This window comes from Castor canadensis, chromosome 16, assembly GCF_047511655.1.
Source record: "Castor canadensis chromosome 16, mCasCan1.hap1v2, whole genome shotgun sequence".
In the NCBI taxonomy this organism is placed as follows: Eukaryota; Metazoa; Chordata; class Mammalia; order Rodentia; family Castoridae; genus Castor; species Castor canadensis.
The window spans coordinates 31217102-31235993 of NC_133401.1; the positions used below are offsets into that span (position 1 = coordinate 31217102).

At 37.6% G+C, this 18892-nt stretch overlaps 1 protein-coding gene and 2 pseudogenes across 1 annotated transcript in view; 2 read left to right on the forward strand and 1 right to left on the reverse strand.

Annotated features, from left to right (window-relative positions):
* LOC141410430 (uncharacterized) overlaps nt 1–18892 on the forward strand; it is a 589957-nt gene that overhangs the window by 39734 nt on the left and 531331 nt on the right. The window lies entirely within an intron of this gene.
* On the reverse strand, nt 1042–5287 carry LOC109674171 (vomeronasal type-1 receptor 4-like; annotated as a pseudogene).
* On the forward strand, nt 10543–12696 carry LOC109674170 (vomeronasal type-1 receptor 4-like; annotated as a pseudogene).

Here is an 18892-nt window from a genome sequence, read left to right on the forward strand (position 1 = left end):
CATGGGAAGCTGAGGCAGGAGGATCACAAGTTTGAGGTCAGCCTGGATTACATCACAATTCTGAGACTAGCCTGGGATCTACAGCAGGACTCTGTCCCCAAAAGAGTGGAACTGAGTCTTCTTACTGATTTAAACCATATAAACAGTTTTATCATAGTACTGCAGTTATATAAGGTAGATTTACCTTCTAACCATTAAATAGATAAATTTCATAATTTGTTAATGGATAATTTATTTTCAGAAATCATTGCATCCACTTAGCTCAGCATCTTGTCATGAATCCTTCAACATTCTGTCTCAATCTTTACTCTTGGATTCCTGAATGCTCATTCTACTTTCCGACTTCAACCCTGAACCCCAAACCTCCCTTGCTCTCTCTGAATACTGTTGCCAAAATGTAGCATTTAGCAAATCACCATAGAATATTCCTCAAAGATTCAAAATATATGATCAAGGAACTTTATCTTGAAATTTCTTCAAGGTAAGGTCAACTAGATATATGTTGTTAGAGTTTGCATAGACTTACTGAACTTGTATAAATTTTGCAATCATTATCACTAAACACTAAGTACTAGCTAAGATTGCCTATATTGAGTAGACAATTCTGAAAGAAAATTGCTGTGAGACAATGTCTTAATAACTATTTCATAGGACCCAGGAGTCAATCATTCAAAATTGTGATTTTCAATAACAATCCATAGATATATGGAAATTTTCCTGTCTTTGTTCTAGTTATTTAATTAAAGCACTAGGACTAGGGTAAAGCTTGTACATGCAGTGAAACCCATATCACACTACTGCTTAGCTAGCTGTAACTACAAGCTATGAGTTATACGTTGACTCATAATTTCAGAATTTTTAGCATGAAGAAAAGGGATGTACTGATGACACTGAAATATGTTGCAGCCTAAGTGAAATGACTGTGTTTAATTTATGTACCACTGAGTGGTCTAAAATTGTCTGGTGTATGGTGAGGCTTAGCCTTAAAGGGTGATTGAGGAAAATTTGATTGTATCAGAGGATTAAAAAGTTCAGAGAACATTATCTTTTCCCCCAGAAGGAAAGATAGATCAGAGTTGTTACTAAAGATGAGAACAAAGGGGCAAAATGTAGGGAAACATGTTTCTAAAAATGCAAAGATGTTTATCACCCATAAGTTTGGATTATCAAAGAAAGCTATGTAAAGTACCACAAAGAAGAGAGCAAGTAGAGAGCAACAAATGTGCACACCCAAATCAGGATGCTTTGGGTGGTTCAGTCCTCTGGGGAAACCCTAGTGGAGAGATGGACACCATGAATATACTGTACCTATCTCTTGTGCCTGTATAGGATTCTCAACATGGAGCCACTAGCCCAGATCATGAGACCAAATCACAGACCATCAGTGAAGCTGAGCATGAACACATAAAATGGAGTTGCAATTGTGCCTTGAACAAACCCTGAGCAGTACCCAAAATTCAGAATCCTTGTGGCATTTCTACTCCTACTAGGACCAGTCACTCTCACTGGAATAATGATGTTTAGAAGCAGATGCACAGGCCAGCTGAGTGAACAGGAGGGACCGATATACTTGGTGACTGTGTTTCAGCTTCATCCACCTGGTGTGGCTGGAGCTGATTGTGATTGCTTAGAAGCAACTCAGGAGGCAGGTGGTATGCAGGGAAATCTGCTGGGCTACTCAATAGAGGTAAAGAACAAATTACACCCAATGTCATCCAGGAAATATTTGAAACCAAAGTCTGTCATGATCTGAGGAATTCCTCTTGATATAGTAGCCAAGGAATTGGCAAAAGTTAAGTGTTTTAAAATCAAGTTTTTGACTCTCAAATACTTCCCAGTCAATACTAAGAACAAAAATTGAAATAGAAGTGAGGGATTTCCCGGGATTCCCAGTTAGGCCTAGAATACTAAGACTACTCCCATTGCCAACTCTTCCTGAATCATTATCTCACTCTCAAAATGTAAGAATTTGTTAGGATAAACATACCTAAAGGAGAAATTTCAATGATGTTATGTTTCATAAAGTAGGTAAAGTTGAATTGGGATATAGCTCAGTGGTAGACTGCTTGTGTAACATGTATAAAGCTCTGGATTTGATCCACAGCATTGCAAAGAAATTAGCTTAAATCGAATGTTGTTCACGTCATCCTTTTGGGGGGCAGTATTAGGGTTTGAACACAGGAACTCATGCTTGCTAAGTAGACATTCTACTACTTGAGCCACTTCATCATCTTTATAAATCTTTCTTAAAGAAAAATATCTTCTAATGGTTAGCGGTTGGTACCAATAAATAAGTTATGTTCAGAAAATGATACATATTATATGTATCTAATGAAGTTTAAAGATTGAGGCATTTTAATATTCTCAAGTTTTAAAGCCTTGCTGGTCATTTTGTTTATGTAATAATATTCTGTTTTAACTCAAATGACTATGTTTATGATGTCATTTGTTTGAACAATAAAGATTTAAAATATCACACATGCAACATGAGTAAAACAATTACAGAATTTGTGCAATGATGCTTCAATAAAAATATTCAATAGTACAAAAATCCTTCTCAATGAACATTTTGAAGCAAAACAATCATCTTTATCAACTTCAGAAACAAGACTACAATATTTATCAAAACTGCAATAATACAAAAAACATGCTCATGTTAGTTCCCAGGCAAACCATGAGTTACCAGTGCAGTCATGGCCAAGTCAGAAAACCACACCACATACAACCAGTACCAAAGATGGCACAGAGATGCCACGAAGAAACCCCAGTCACAAAGATGTGACTCAAAGTGAGTGGATGCCAAGTTCCTGATGAACATGCTTTTTTCCAAGAAGCATAACACAAAGAGCCTGAGGAACATGCAGGTCAAGGAAGCCAAGGCCATGGGCAAACATGCGGAGGCCATCAAGGTTCCCATAAAGCCCCAGGAGGGTAAGCCCAACATCCCAAAGAGTGTCCGCTGCAAGCTCAACTGACTTCCCTACATCGCCTACCCCAAGCTCAGGAATCATGTTTCAGAAGCAATGCCAAGAGAATGCCTGCTGGCCGAAGACCAAGCCCAAGGATCTAACCAAGGACCAGGCCCTGGCGTCAGGTCCAGCTTCATTTCAGTTCTGACTCCAGTTCAGACACACAAAGGTTCCCAGTGCCCTGTGAAGGCTCCACAATAAAGCCCTCTGTCCACCAATGTGAGCTCCATGGAATGGTGACCCCAGGATTGCAGTCTTCATGGCAAGGGAGAATGTCCTGTGATGTTTGTCAAATAAACCCGAGACAGAGAAAAAATACTGTAATTATTCATGTAATATAATATAATATATTATATGTTTATATAATATATAGTAGGACTTTTAAATTAAGTCAAAATGTTTGAAAATAATACATTATCATCCTTGTTCAAGCCTGATGTCAAATTCAATTAAGTGAATTAAATTAGAACTTGTTTACACAAATTTGTTTATACAAATGTATATTCCTCCCTGAAATGCACATTAATTATAAAATATTATACTGTACTTGGAGCATTTCAATTCAAACTTGATTTTTAAATGTCAGTTATTCAAATAACAACATGAGGATACCTAAACAAAAAAGAAAAGTTTAAATAAATGAAGATTTTACTGGGTATGGAATCTCATTATTATAAATATTTCAGCATTTTCCAAATTATTTCCTACATTAAGTGAAATTCTACTTAAATCCCCATGAAAATATGAAAAAGCAACTAATGTAATTCATGCAAAGTAGAACTCAAAACTTAAAAAGAGAATTTGGGAAAATATTTACACACCATTTAACAAATCAGTTAATATTCAGAATACATAAAAATTCTTACCATTATCATAAATATAACTGAATTTTTAAAATGGCACACACTTGAATATATTTTCTCCCAAACCATAAAATATAGCCAGGAAGTACAAAAAGAGGTGCCCAACACCACCAATCTTCAGTTAAATTAAAATGAAAATGGCAATGTGGTTTCAAGTCATGCCAGTAGCACAGACACCAGATAAAAGAACTTAATAAAAACAAAAACAAAAATATCAAATGCTGGTAATCCAGGACCCTCATGGACTTTTGGTGGGGCATAAAATAGTGCAGACACTATGGAATTCAGTATGAAGATTAATCAACAAAATTAAAAACAGAATTCCCATGTATATTCCACTTCTTGCTATGAATTCCATAGAATTTTCAGGAGTATTGTTCACAATAGCCAAAGGGTTAAAACAGCCTAGGTGTTCATCAACAGATGAGTGTATAATATTCATATTAAATAATATTATTTATGTTATTAAAAAGAAGGAACTTAGATATTGCTACATACAACATGTTAGGAACCTTCAGGAGACTGTAATGAGAGCCATAAGCCATCATAGATAATGTGTGATTCCAACTAAATGAAGTATCCAAAATGGTCAATCTGAGAAAGAGAAAGAGAGAGAGCAGAGAGAGAAAGAGAAAGAGAGAGAGAGAGAGAGAGAGAGAGAGAGAGAGAGAGAGAGAGAGAGAGAGAATCTAGAACACAAGGAGCCATGGTGTGAAGATGATGTATTTAACTGACAGTTTTAGTTTTGTGGTAAAAAAGCTCTTGAGATTAGATGCGATACAATGTGAATATTCTCCACATCACTGAATTATAAACTTAGAGTTAAGATGATCAATTTTTACTGTGTACTTTATCACAATTTCAAAAGATAACAAGTGAATTGTGCTTAATAAATGATGGATGCTTGCTGGGTCCTATCAGCGTAGGTTTACAGTAATGGTAACCAACTACAAATGACACACATTAATGGGAAATAACTGGGAGTCAGAAAGATGAATTGTATTACTATCTATAGGAAGAAAAGTTACAGAAGTGTTAGAGCAGACTGTGGTATGGTAAGTTTTTGTGTTTCAAGTTCATTTAGTGACAGTGTTGGCTGATAGCAGACCTCCCTGTGATAGCCCTTGACACCCAGACTATGAGAATGGCAGTAGGAATGTAGAAACCAAGGATGGTGACATATGTTATTCAGAAGTGGAAGACACGACTCTTCACAGCACAGGTGGCATCTCTGTGCTCTCACATATGACACCTAAATCAACAGGAGAAGATTTTTATGAAACAAAAGCATGAGACCAAATATTTGTCTTACCACAAATGAGATGAACCATCAGGAGACAGTGCCATGGATCAATAAGAATCAGGTTCCTTCTTTATTTATTTTTGAAATAGTATAAATTTTGCCTTCATCTTGAAGTGTTCACTGAATTCTTTACTTTCAAAGTTGATATCCATCTTATACCCCCACCATGTTTTCACGTTTCTGTTAAACAGGATACCCAAGAAAACCAGCATTAAGGAAGAATAATTTATTGTTTCTCAGAGTTTCAGAGATTTGGGAACAAGGTCAACTGGCTCCATTGCTTTGGGCCTGCAGTGAGGCAAAACATCCAAAAACTGAAGAATATGACTGAGGAAGACTTCTCACGTCACAGTGGCCAAGCAGCAGAGAGAGAAAGATGAGGAAATAGGCCTGAATATCCCTTCAAGACAACACCCTCAGTGACCTCACTTCCTTCCAATAGACCTCACCTCCTAACAGTTGCCACAGGCAACAGAGCCTTGACCACATGGGCTTTGGGGGATTTTTGAGATCCAGAACATGACATCCATCAAGCCTGAATTAAGGGGAATTATGAATATCAATAGTCTACTTCATTCCTTACTGTGATCTAGACACTTAGACACAAAATACCAGAAAAGATTTTCCTCAAACATATAAATATGTATGTAGTCAGAATGGAAATATTAAATGTACTCCAGGAGATGTAGGATAAAATTACATAAAAATTGTTAAAACAGTGGCTTGTGCCTTGTAATCTCAGTTATTCAGGAGGTAGAAATTGGGAGGATTGTAGTTTGAGGATAGTCTTGGCAAAAAGCCATATCACATCTCAACAAATAAGTCAAGTGTGGTAGCTCTCGTCTGTAAACCTAGTTACTACAAGTGAGGGCTTAGGTAGAGGATTGCAGCCTGAGATTATTCCCAGCAGAATCATGAGACCCTATCCAAAAAAATAACTAAACCAAAAAAAAAAAAACTGGTGGTATGGCCCAACTGGCAGAGCACATGTCTAGCAAACAGGAAGCCCTAAATTCAGTCTCCTACTTCTACAAGAAAACAAATGTCTTCAATAATAAGAAACAAAAACAGATAACTGTGGACCAGAAATTGAATGACTCTACTTTACACAACACAATTAAAATGGCACGGACTTCAAGAGAAAATAGTGACAATTCTTATAAATGTTCATTTTTCCTTTCTACGAAAGTGTTTATCTCATTTAATTACTTTAAAATAAAGAAACATATTCAGAAGTATACTTTTTTGCACTAAAGGTTTTAAGAACACTAACTTTTAACCAAGAGATGGGGAAAGGAAAAAGATAAAGAAGGAAGGAAGAGAAGGTAGATAATTCCACCTTAAGAGCTCTGGCAGCTTGTGGAAGAATCAGTTTTGCACAGTATGTCAGTGTGCATGGTCCATTCTGCACCTAACAAAAAACAGCCCCCAAAATATTTCTACTTGGAAGCGAGGGGGTGGGGGAAAGTGAGAGGGGGGTGGGAAGAAAGGGAGGGGGTGGGGGGAAGGGGGGAGTAATGACCCAATCATTGTATGCATGCATGAATAAAAGAAATAAAAATTTTTTTTTAAATCAGCCCCCATTTAATGTGAAACTTTCTCAGGGTAGAACTTCAAAATTACAAAGCAGAGTCCTATTCCCCTACCACATCCATTGCTCACATTCATTACCTGTGTACTTTTGAAAGGAAAAGATTCTCACCTTTGTGCTCTGTGACATCACAATAGTAAGTGCCACACTGAGGGGTTGAGTCTGTCCTGCGATTGGGACAAGATACTGAACCCTGACTTACAGGTTTATTATTCCCTCATCTCCTTTCCTACCAGGCTAGTGGTTTTCAACTCAACTCTAGATCCATGGTAGCATCTACATGGGGAATTGAGTGTAACTTTTAAACACTCTTAACCACATTTCCTGTCACTAGAAACAAGTTCCAATTACATGAGCAAATCCAAAATAGCAATTAGGAGCAATAAGGGAGAAACTTTTTGTGAGCCCTTGGAGTGCACAGAGTATCACAGGGAGGGGGCATATGACATTGAGTCCAAAGCTAAAAATTAGAAGCCAGTTGCATGGCTTTGTCTCAATTTGGGACAATCTGAGGGCCTTTCTTCAATACCTAATATCCTGGGAGATTTCACAGTTCTGTCACCAGCATTAAGGGCACAAAACACATATTTGCCCTGGATCTTCTGTGCTTCTGTTCTTTTAAGCAACATTTTCTGGAAACCCATTCATGTTCTGTGTGTAGCTGTACTCATTCATTTCCATGCCTTAGAGAACTCCATAGTAAACAATTTATATGGACAGTTGATAACAGGCCTCCTATTTGGCGCTGTTGTAAGGGAGGCTGCTCTGAGCTTTCTTGTAAATGGATCCTGGTGCACACATGCATGCATTTTGAAAGCAAGGATTTGAATAGAATTACTGGGTATTAGGAATGTGTTTCTCAAGATAATGGAAAGCCATTTTACAAAATGATTGCTACAGTTTACTGTCTCAACAGCAATGTCAGAGGTTTCAAGAATGTTGGATTTTTCAATTTTTATCTATTACATGTGTACATTAATTTATTTGATTCTGGTTTAATATTTGAACCATTTTCTTGAAGAATGATGAAATTCATCCAAAATATTTATTTTTAGTAGAAATGTTTTAAATACTCTGTCATTTTTCTAGAGTTGTTTGAATTCATTATTTCTTGAACTTGTGTGTTTTTTTCTAGATAGCTGTGTTTTGTAAAAAAATTATGTTTAATAGATGCTTCCTCCAGATCTGTGGAAATCTTTCCATAACAAGAAAAGTGCTAATTATCTTTCTTTTTTGTTAATTGTTGCTTTATTAAAAATGATATAGTTTGAGATAATGTCAAGCATTTATAAAAAGTAGAAAATTACAACAAAGCACTCCCAATATATGGTCACACACAGAACCTAAATATTTATAATAATGTTTTCTGGGGATGAGATGAATGTCATGATAGGGAGATGACCTACCATTCACAAAGCCCAAGTTCAGTCCCAGCAAAAATGACATTATCTGTCCCATTGTCACATACATCACAGAAAGAGTCTGCTGGACATTTTCTAAAGTAAAGAACATTGTATTATATAGCCTCACTTCAAGTATTAAACCCAGGGCATTAACATCCAGGCTGTAACATTATCTCATCTATGGGCACCATTCACAGGGTGCCAATAATCCCAACAGTGACATTTATGGAGAACAACATATTCATGTCTTTGATCCATATCATTGTCACATGTTCTACTGACTGACATGTCTCTTCATACTACACAGACACAGTAAAGAGAGACATAACAATTTCTCTACAGACACCTTCCAGATACATGGAAGGTGGATCAACCAGGCTACTTGGTGCCTTGAGTTATTTAATTATGCATGCCCTCCACCCTCTGCCCTGATTAGTCCACTATTTAAACCTAAGCTCAGGTCTATACCCCAAAGATGAGATGAAATGCTTACTCCCCCTCTTTCTGTGGTGTGCATGTGCCATGCAATAAACTTTTGTCTTCCTTCTTCACTGCTCTTCTCTTTTTGGGTTTGTTTGAGTAAGTGGTTGGATCTGACATGTTGGAAGCCTCTGGAGTTGGCCCTCAGGCCTAGAATTCTGGTTATCCTGAGACTTGCAGGATGTGGAGTTTAAATGTGGTGGACTAATTAATCTGGCAGGGGAAATTTCAAGCCACCATGACATTCAGGCAATGGCATGGATATTGTTGTTGCTTTTACCCAGGTATATAATGAGAATTGGGAAAAATTTGAAAAACTTGCAGTTTTTCAGAAAGGAGCACATTTAATTTGGAGGCAAGGATATTGTCATTCCTAATGATACTGGCACCATTAAAAAGAGGTCAGGTAATTTCTTATGGAAACATGCCTTGAAGGCAACTCAGAAATTATCTCAGGATTAAGGGTCTAATGGTATAACTGTTGCAAAGGCATAACTCATTTGTAAGAATTTACTATGGAACAACTCCCTAGGGTATCCTGCTTCCACAGAGCTGCCAGGGAATTCATACCCTAGAATTTGTTTCTTCATGTTAAGCCATCCAGGCACTCAGTGGTGGTTGCAGCTATGGTCCCTGTTTGTGGGTGTGGCAGGGCAGCTACTGCTTCCATTGGCAGCAACCCTGGGTCATACATGTGATTTTGGTTTTACAGACATGAAGAATGGAGGTCCCCTTTTCCTATTGGCCTCAGTTGCTTTAAGGTATCTGCTTTAGTTTCTCTGCGTTAAGGGCAACAAATGCTAGCTAGTTTTTTAGGTGTCTTACCTATCCTCACCCCTTACTTGTGTGCTCTCGCTTTTATCATGTGCTCATAGTCCAATCAATCCCCTTGTTGTGTTTGCCCTTGATCTAATGTCCACATATGAGGGAGAACATATGATTTTTGGTCTTTTGGGCCAGGCTAACCTCACTCAGAATGATGTTCTCCAATTCCATCCATTTACCAGCGAATGATAACATTTCATTCTTCTTCATGGCTGCATAAAATTCCATTGTGTATAGATACCACATTTTCTTGATCCATTCGTCAGTGGTGGGGCATCTTGGCTGTTTCCATAACTTGGCTATTGTGAATAGTGCCGCAATAAACATGGGTGTGCAGGTGCCTCTGGAGTAACCTGTGTCACAGTCTTTTGGGTATATCCCCAAGAGTGGTATTACTGGATCAAATGGTAGATCGATGTCTACCTTTTTAAGTAGCTTCCAAATTTTTTTTCAGAGTGGTTGTACTAGTCTACATTCCCACCAACAGTGTAAGAGGGTTCCTTTTTCCCCGCATCCTTGCCAACACCTGTTGTTGGTGGTGTTGCTGATGATGGCTATTCTAACAGGAGTGAGGTGGGAGATTCATATCATTGTCATTGAAGTTTCTTAATGACACCTCAGTGTCCTCAAGGATTTGTGTGTGGCATTGTTCCTGATTTGTTTTGTTTGGTGTAGTTCTTGGACTTGGACACTTCTGCAATGATAACCCATGGCTCCTGCATTGTCTGTAAAGAGGAATGATAACATTTCTGGACAAGTGCAATTTTGATGACTATTTTGTTCTTATTTCTAGTTTAATGCATATGAGGTTCTTGCTTTAGCACTGTGATTTTAAACAATCCTTGTGTTCTATCAAAATAGTTTTCATCAAAAATTTTGCATCATAGGATCATTAAAATGTTAAGCGTTTGTTCCTATTACATTTGTGATATTCTTAAGAGAAATGAGGGAATAACAATATTCTTTGATATTAAAAGGAGGCTTTGAAACAGACATAACAGTCAATAGTGCTTTACGACAGAATGCTTCTGAAATATATGACAAGGACATGTAGATTAGTAGACAGAAGTTAAAACACTACAGAGTATTTAAAGGCCTCAATCAGCAAACCTCATTCACTTTATATAACATGTATCAATGAATAAAACATATTATATCTATTGGTACAAACAAAAAACCTAGAAGATATTTATCTTTTGGAAATGTTTATAGGTTATGAAGTGACTAACTTTTGATTTAAGCTACTTTAGTAAAAGCCCTACACACTTGTAGTTTTCTCTCCTGGGTCTGTTAACTCCAAAAAATTGATATCATTTGGGTAGTCAGACAATGATTCTTGAGAGCTTGGCAATGGGGATATCCTTCATCTCCCAGCCTGGAGTTGGAATTCTGGCAATTGCTCACTTCTAGTTCATTATTTATTCTTGGTATTGACTGGAAACCATTTGATGTGCAAGCACCAGATTTTAAAACACTTTTTGCAAACTCTTTAGCTATTATCTCAAGAGGAATTCCTCAGACAATGGCAGCATTTGGCTTGAAATATTTCCTGGATGACCTTATGTTCTTTACCTCCATCGAGTATCCTGGGGGATTTCCCTGTACACCATGTGCCTCCTGAGTTGCTTCCAAGCCATAACAATAAGCTCCATCAACACCAGGTGGATGAAGCTGAAACACAGAGTCACCAAGTACATTGGTCCCTCCTGTTCACTCAGCTGACTTGTGCATCTGCTCCTAAATATCATGATTCCAGTGAGAGTGACAGGGCCTAGGAATAGCAGAAGTGTCACAGAAGATCTTAATCTTGGGTACTGCTCAGGGTTTACCTATGGCACCATTGCAACTCCATTGTATGTTTTCTTGCTCTGCTTCACTGATGTTCTGTGTTTGGGTCTCATGGCCTGGGCCAGTGGCTCGATGGTGTGATTCCTGTGTAGGCACAAGAAGCAGATACAGTATACTCACAGTGCCAACCATTCTTCTAGAGTCTTCTCAGAGGCCAGAGCCACCCAAACCATCCTGCTCTTGTTGTGCACCTTTGTCACTTTCTACTCACTCTCTTCCATCTTTGTTCTCTATGTCTTATTTTGGTAGTTCAAAGTTGTGGGTGATTAACATCTCTGCATTTTTAGAAACACGTTTCCCCACTCTTTGCCCCTTTGTGCTCATATTAAATGACAACTCTGCTTCCAGGCTCTATTTTTCTGTTGTGGGAAAAGGTAACTTTCTGTGAATATCTCACAAGTTCTCGTTTTTTATGTTCTCTGACATACCAGTATGTTCCTTCAACACTTATTTAAGTGGACCAGACACTATTAGGTCACCTAATGGTGCCACAAATTAGACAGACTCAGTTATCTCATTTGGGCTGAAATAAATTTTAATCACATTAAGACATCTGTCTTCATGTTGAAATTCTGTAACAAGTAGGTGTCATATACTGAGGAGTATTTTATACTTAGAGCCAGCCAACCAGCAGTTTTGATACGGGTTTCACTGTGTGCACAGTTTTGATCCTAGTCCTATTGTTTCAATGAAGGGAGACAAAGGCAGGAGAAATTGCCGAATATATAGGAATTTGGGAAATTTGTATGACTGACTCCTGGGTTCTGTTAAATGTCAGTAAGCCCCAGCAAAACTCTTGCCAGAATTGCCTATATAGTACTGACAATGCTAACATATTTTAACCACATACCTATAAAATTATTAAATAATTTGAAATATTATAAATGCCATTAGCGGGGGTAGAAATGAGCCAAACATGTATGCGAGTATGAATAAAAAATAATTTAAAAAATGCCATTAGCCTGTGTATGAGTGATCATGAGAAAAATGGAACAGATTTCATACAAAAACGTAGGGAAAATTTCCTGGAACATATATTTTAAATGTTTGAAATGAATATTGTACAGTGAGTTGTTGAGTGCTGAGTGTTGAAAATAGTATTCCAAGGAGAGAGAGAGAGAGGAGAGAAAAGAGAGAGGAGAGAGAGGAGAGAGTGAGAGAGAGAGAGGATTGGTACTGGAAAGTGATGTGAACATTCAGGAAACTGAAGGAAATTTTTGAGACAGTATGAAGAATGATTCATGTCAAGATGTTGAACTGAGTGGATACAGTGGATACTAGAAACAATAACTTCATTAATCCATAAATCCAATGTAGGAAATTTATCAATTTTAAATCGTAAGGAGGTAATTCTTAGTCTTACATAAACTATGAGATGGTAACAGAATAATTTATGTGTTTCAAATCAGCAAAAAGGTGTAATTCTGACTGGAAATTAAAATTATTAAATCAGTATAATTTGTTCAAAAAACTTTTTTTTTGGTGGTACTAGGGTTGAACTCAGGACCTCATGCTTGCTACACAGGTATTTTACCAATTGAGCCACTCCACCAGCAGTGTTTTGTGTTGGGTATTTCCAAGGTAAGTTTTTGTGAATTACTTGTCTGGGGCTGGCTTGGAACCTTGATCTTCCTGATCTCTGCCTCCAAAGTAGCTAGGATTATAGGTGTGAGTCACCAGTTCCTGGACTTATGTGAATGTTCAAAAATAGAATTTATAAAAATACATACATTTTAACCAGATATTTAAAGATGCAGAATATATGCTAAATGGGGTTTCCTGTTTGTTTTTTATTTGACAACTTAGAACTCAAGTCCATTGTTGAAAATCACAGTTTAAGAATTTTTACTGAAGAATAGTTTTGAGCAAGATGATGTTTTATAATATTTAGAGTTTACTCCATATGAACAATAGGAAGATTTGTGTTAATCATTCCTTTGTTGTATTTTAGAACAAATAATATTTTCCTAACATATAAACATGTACTTTGCAAAATTATTTTTGTTGTTTTCATTTGCATTAAACCCAGTTTTCTTAATCTTGAAAACCTCTTCATGTCAGGTTTGTTAGATTTTTTCCAACCATATTTTTCTGTATCTTGAATTAATAAAAAATTAAGTGACTGATAGCAGGAATCCCAGCAGTATATGTGTACCAGAAAGGAATGAATGCTTTAATAATCTTTTCCAACCCTGGACTTGGAAAACATTTCACAATGCCAAGGATTTGAACTAAACCAAAGTGAAAGTTCACTTTCCAGGAATGTGTCTGTTGCGTATGGAATCTGCAAACCCAAAGGCCACTGAGATATTTAATCATCTCAAAAGTAGTTAGCAATACATTCCAGAAGAAACTTAGGAGTAGAAAGGACAGAAGGGGCTATAAAGAAAAGGACAGCAATTTTGGCCGATTCAACAGTGAAGAAGTTTTTAAGATTTTCATAATGTTTTTCTAAAGGCAGGCAGAGCTCTGCCAACTGGAACTGTAGTACTGTTTATAGGTCAAAAAGGAAGTCAAATTATAATCAACAAATGGTCTTATTATTATATTTGGTATGAGGAGGCTTCAAAATGCAATTGATAAACACAGCCCTGGTTATTACGATATACCTGATCCTTGTGATAACAGTAGGGATGCAGGGGGAGACACATTTCATTCATTGTTGGAAAGGGAGGCTAGGAAAAAGACACAATAAGGTACATTGCTGAAGGAGGGAAAGACATTTTAGTGTCTAAACTCTTGCTTTTACTGGGCAACAGGTTATTGTCAAAGGCCCAAGAATTTATTTCCCTGCTTTCCCATGGTAGTTCATGACTATCTCAGTGGCAGCCTGGAAACAAAGAGATGGTGGAAGGGACGAGGGACAAAATAGCCCCTTCGAGGGCATGCCTGCAGTGACCTCACTTCCTTCCACAAGGTCATACATTCTAGAGTTTGTACCACTGCCCACAGTCCCACAGCCTGATGATGAAGTCTTAGCATATGGCCTTTTTAGATACAAAACCATAACCTAGGAGCAATTGTTTTCCCTCATAAATTGTTGGTAGGTACAGTGATAAGACATGATACAGTCCTGATTTAGAGAGAGCTGGAGTCATGCATGATTACTGGCTCATGCAGATTGAGGTCAGAGTTCTTTTGTTATATATGATGAGGCCATTTTTTGTTTGAATATTCTGTCTTTAAGTTGCCCCTCCTGCAAAGTCATTCTTCGGCTTACAGAGATTGACCAAATTCAGAGGGAACTAGACGGTATGATCTCCAGTGCTTAGAGATTGTCCACTCATCTTCCAGCCGACTGTACTGCACAATCTTCTTGACCTTTTCCTTGTTGAACCATCATGGAGACAATTTAATGATCAACTAGATGAGTTATTAGAAGATCACATGCATTAGAAACATTTCAGATCCTGGATAGAATGCAATGGACAAGCATCATGACACAAAGAAAAATTAATAGTTCCTTTAGGGCATGCCAAGACCATGAACCTACATTTTCCAACCCTGGACAAGAGGACAAATCCCATAAATCCCATAGCCATAAGCATCATAAGCCTGGGCGACATTCTCTCTCTCTCTCTCTCTCTCTCTCTCTCTCTCTCTCTCTCTCTCTCTCTCTCTCTCTCTCCTCTTCCCCCCTCCCTTCTTGGTAGTCCTAAGGTAAGAATTTTCCTCCACCATGCATCACTCCATGTCATGATACACTATCTCATCACAATGTCAAAGATAACAGAGTCAAGCAACATGGACTAAAACCTCGGAGCACAAGAGCCAAAATAAAGCTCTCCTCCTTTTCAGTTGTTTATAATAGGTGTTTGTCACACTGATGGAAATCTGACTAGCACGTTTTATAATAACAGGCCCAAAATGTGCAGACCACCATTAATAATGGATGGCTACCTTAAATGTTGTCCTCATTTCTATCTTAGTACCATGGCAAAATTCCAAAAATATACTCATATCACATAGACCTTTCTGGTTCTCAGTTTCCCTGAGAAGACACACCAGAGCCTTCCATTTTTTGTGTAAAGCTTTCCCAATGCTCTGCCTGCTTTTGAGGCTTTAATCATGAAAGTTTACCCATGCATGAAGCTTGGATAAGTCAAATGCAAGGAATGATGTCTCCCTTATGTTAGTACAACAAAAATTATTATTAGTTAACAGCTTCATCCATTTAGATTTCAATTGATAATTATTTTAAGAGTTCTCATTGTGTGGTTCTAAGAATGACAGTAAACTGATTTTTCTCCCAGTATGTCCCAAACAGATGGAGGAGGGTTTTAATGTCCACAAAACCTTATTGCAAAACTGAGTAAAAAAATCTTCATTGCAAAATTCTTTTTCACACAAACTCTCACTCATGCTTCAACTAGACAGAATTCTCCATCACTCATCCTATTTGCTCCATGTTCTTAAACATGATCACTTTCCATACAATTCCGTAAAACTTTGAGGCAAAGTGTGAGACTCCCCTTCTTCTTCCTTTTTTTTTTACTGCTTCACTTGTAGTTTATTAACTTATATGACAAATGTTGGGGCCAAGGACCAGAATCACACATTCGTAGTTAAATTGTTGCCATTGGTCAGAAAGCTTTTTTTTTTCCTTTTTCTTTTATTATTCATATGTACATACAAGGCTTGGTTCATTTCTCCCCCCTGCCCCCACCCCCTCCCTTACTACCCACTCCGCCCGCTCCCTCTCCCCCCCTCAATATCCGGCAGAAACTATTTTGCCCTTATTTCTAATTTTGTTGTAGAGCGAGTATAAGCGATAACAGGAAGGAACAGGGTTTTGCTGGTTGAGATAAGGATAGCTATACAGGGCATTGACTCACATTGATTTCCTGTGCGTGGGTGTTACCTTCTAGGTTAATTCTTTTTGATCTAACCTTTTCTCTAGTACCTGTTCCCCTTTTCCTACTGGCCTCAGTTGCTTTTAAGGTATCTGCTTTAGTTTCTCTGTGTTAAGGGCAACAAATGCTAGCTAGTTTTTTAAGTGTCTTACCTATCCTCACCCCTTACTTCTGTGCTCTCGCTTTTATCATGTGCTCATAGTCTAATCCCATTGTTGTGTTTGCCCTTGATCTAATGTCCACATATGAGGGAGAACATATGATTTTTGGTCTTTTGGGCCAGGCTAAGCTCACTCAGAATGATGTTCTCCAATTCCATCCATTTACCAGTGAGTGATAACATTTCATTCTTCTTCATGGCTGCATAAAATTCCATTGTGTATAGATACCACATTTTCTTGATCCATTCGTCAGTGGTGGGGCATCTTGGCTGTTTCCATAACTTGGCTATTGTGAATAGTGCCACAATAAACATGGGTGTGCAGGTGCCTCTGGAGTAACCTGTGTCACAGTCTTTTGGGTATGTCCCAAGAGTGGTATTGCTGGATCAAATGGTAGATCAATGTCTAGCTTTTTAAGTAGCCTCCAAATTTTTTTTCAGAGTGGTTGTACTAGTTTACATTCCCACCAACAGTGTAAGAGGGTTCCCTTTTTCCCCGCATCCTCGCCAACACCTGTTGTTGGTGGTGTTGCTGATGATGGCTATTCTAACAGGGGTGAGGTGGAATCTTAGTGTGGTTTTAATTTGCATTTCCTTTATTGCTAGAGATGGTGAGCATTTTTCATGTGTTTTTTGGCCATTTGAATTTCTTCTTTTGAGAAAGTTCTGTTTAGTTCACTTGCCCATTTCTTTATTGGTTCATTAGTTTTAGGAGAATTTAGTTTTTTAAGTTCCCTGTATATTCTGGTTATCAGTCCTTTGTCTGATGTATAGCTGGCAAATATTTTCTCCCACTCTGTGGGTGTTCTCTTCAGTTTAGAGACCATTTCTTTTGATGAACAGAAGCTTTTTAGTTTTATGAGGTCCCATTTATCTATGCTATCTCTTAGTTGCTGTGCTGCTGGGGTTTTGTTGAGAAAGTTCTTACCTATACCTACTAATTCCAGAGTATTTCCTACTCTTTCCTGTATCAACTTTAGAGTTTGTGGTCTGATATTAAGATCCTTGATCCATTTTGAGTTAATATTGGTATAGGGTGATATACATGGATCTAGTTTCAGTTTTTTGCAGACTGCTAACCAGTTTTCCCAGCAGTTTTTGTTGAAGAGGCTGCTATTTCTCCATCATATATTTTTAGCTCCTTTGTCAAAGACAAGTTGGTTATAGTTGTGTGCCTTCATATCTGGGTCCTCTATTCTGTTCCACTGGTCTTCATGTCTGTTTTTGTGCCAGTACCATGCTGTTTTTATTGCTACTGCTTTGTAATATAGTTTGAAGTCAGGTATTGTGATAGCTCCAGCATTTTCTTTTGACTGAGTATTGCCTCAGCTATTCATGGCTTCCTGTGTTCTCATATAAATTTAACAGTAGATTTTTCGATCTCTGTAATGAATGTCATTGGAATTTTGATGGGAATTGCATTAAACATTTAGATTACTTTTGGGAGTATCGACATTTTTACTATGTTGATTCTACCAATCCATGAGCATGGGAGATCTCTCCACTTTCTATAGTCTTCCTCAATCTCTTTCTTCAGAAGTGTATAGTTTTCCTTGTAGAGGTCTTTCACATCTTTTGTTAGGTTTACACCTAGGTATTTGATTTTTTTTGAGGCTATTGTAAATGGAATTGTTTTCATACATTCTTTTTCACTTTGCTCATTGTTAGTGTATAGAAATGCTAATGATTTCTCTACGTTGATTTTATATCCTGCTACCTTGTTATAGCTATTGATGATGTCTAGAAGCTTCTGAGTAGAATTTTTTGGGTCTTTAAGGTATAGGATCATGTCGTCTGCAAATAGGGATATTTTGACAGTTTCTTTACCTATTTGTATTCCTTTTATTCCTTCTTCTTGCCTAATTGCTCTGGCTAGGAATTCCAGTACTATGTTAAATAGGAGTGGAGATAGTGGGCATCCTTGTCTGGTTCCTGATTTTAGAGGGAATGGTTTCAGTTTTTCTCCGTTAAGTATAATGCTGGCTGTAGGTTTGTCATATATAGCTTTTATAATGTTGAGAAACTTTCCTTCTATTCCTAGTTTTCTTAGAGCTTTTATTATGAAATGGTGTTGGATCTTATCAAAGGCTTTTTCTCCATCTATTGAGATGATCAAGTGGTTTTTGTCTTTGCTTCTAATAAGGTGGTTTATTACGTTTATTGATTTTCATATGTTGAACCACCCCTGCATCCCTAGGATGAAGCCTACTTGGTCGTGGTGAATAATATTTTTGATGTGTTGCTGAATTCGTTTTGCCATTATTTTGTTGAGGATTTTTGCATCAATGTTCATTAAGGAGATTGGCCTATAGTTCTCCTTTTTGGAGGTGTCTTTGCCTGGTTTTGGGATAAGTGTAATACTGGCTTCATAAAATGTGCTAGGCAGTTTTCCTTCCCTTTCAATTTCATGGAACAGTTTAAGGAGGGTTGGTATCAGTTCTTCTTTAAAGGTCTGATAGAATTCAGCAGAGAATCCATCAGGTCCTGGACTTTTCTTGTTGGGGAGACTCTTGATTGCTGCTTCACTTTCATTTTGTGTTATAGGTCTATTCAGGTGATTAATTTCCTCTTGGTTCAGTTTTGGATGATCATATGTA